Raw genomic sequence first — 1,943 nt, 5'->3', positions numbered from 1 at the left:
AAGGTGCCGGGTCGGTGCTTTCGTCACTGGGTGTTATGTTACGGTGCCACGAGAGGGACAAAGACGACGATAACTAACAAGACGACAGATACGATGTAGTGGGACTAATCTTAGGTACGGTCATACTGGTTGTACTAGCCATATCTTCTGCAGAGTAAACACGGTCTCATTAGTGCCTATATCTCCGGCTCGTTTCAATACTTATTGATAGAAGATGATTTTAAATTACGCGTGCCAGCGCCACCTGCGTCAGTCCAGTTGTTTACTGCTACCTGCGGAAGATAGCGGCAGTGAAGCGGGCAACACGGGCTCACAAGACACGCGCAATCGCAGCAACATGTCATCAGCGCACGACACGAGGGAAAAAGGGGTGCGGGACTCTTGCGAAAAGACTGTGGACGTTGAAGCGAGGCTCTCGCTTAGCTGTTTGTCCGGCCACAAGTTCGCCCAATGTAAACTGATTAAAGTACCGTCGCTCAACTGTGCGTTACAATTTCCACAGCACACGCACCGCGATGGACGAACCAGCCTAGCTAGCGCTAAGGTTGAATTTCACAACACAATTTCCCTTCCAAGTTCAGTAATCCCACCGATCATTTGCGGCTTCGTTCAGGGGCAGACGCGGGCTATCGGGTTGTCCTTGTTGTTGCCTCTGGAGCAAGAATATGGCTAGGAGCACGCACCGTACATGCGCAATCACGAGCAATATACACACATCATTTCTCCAGAAGCTGACGCCGAGCACGAGTAGCGCGAGGATCTTGTTGGGCTGACACGACGTCTTCGTGGCAGCCAAATTCCAAACAATGCACATGCGGGGAAGGAAGCTATATGAATTCCTTGATGGGTCATCTTCTATATCGGTGTAGCACAGGCTGAACGAAACGGTCATAGAAGGCAGATGAGAAAATACACAGTGCTGAACCATTGACGTGCGCCTTGTCTCATCGCATAGAACTTCAGAAAACGCCGTTGCGCACTCCAAAACAAACTTTAACACGTTTCTAAATTACATAACACGCATATCATTTACTAAAAAAATGAAAGGTCATCAATATTATAACGTAAACGTTTTATTCATAGCAGTAAAAGAATTATGCAACTCGTGCCACGAAACCTGACAGTAAGCAACCCGTCGCACCACTCGCAGTGCTGAAATTGCAATCATGTGAAATTCGCCCAATTAAAATCACACTGCGACACGTGCGACTGCACCGATTTTCATCGTTCCAGTCGCAGCATGTGAAGGAGCCTTAAGACTTGCGCTCTAAATGTTAGACGTAACTTAAGCGACAGGAATAGAGGCGTGGATCAATTGGAAACGTGAGTAGCTGACATTTTCTTTGACATTAAGACAAGCAAACGGAGCTGGGCATGCCATGTAATGCGTAGGGCACATAACCGCTGGTCGATTCTAATTATCTCTTGCTTTTGTATACTTTCTGACTTAATAAAGCAGGTCCACTGCACAAAGTGCACTAAAATTGACTCAGAGCAACATTCTTTTTGAAACGCGCTTTTTATCCCTTCTAGCAAAAGCTACATTTTACATCGTTCTACTTACAACAAATATTACCCTAACTAAAAAAGAGCGTGTAAGTGTCATGTAAAAAACATAAATGGGTAAATTTCTTACTAGCATGACAACAAATTGTAGGAGCAGCTTAAAGCCACACAAGAACATTTTACTGTATTCCTGTCTTCAGATCAGACGGACAAACTCGTCGAATATGGCGCCACTTGGTCGGTGAATGACGATATTGATAAACAAGATAGGTAACTATACGAGTTACCTGAACGTGCGAGCTGTTTTCCACCATCATTAGGCGTTGACTAAGGCAGATTTCACTCTCTCAACCATCAACTTTTATTTCTGGATACAAAGACGTGAAAGAAACATGTGTCAACAGCGCTGCCGATAACGCAGGCGCCATTCCCGGGAA

Source organism: Dermacentor variabilis, chromosome 8, assembly GCF_050947875.1.
Source record: "Dermacentor variabilis isolate Ectoservices chromosome 8, ASM5094787v1, whole genome shotgun sequence".
Lineage (NCBI taxonomy): Eukaryota > Metazoa > Arthropoda > Arachnida > Ixodida > Ixodidae > Dermacentor > Dermacentor variabilis.
This window is presented reverse-complemented; position numbering follows the sequence as displayed.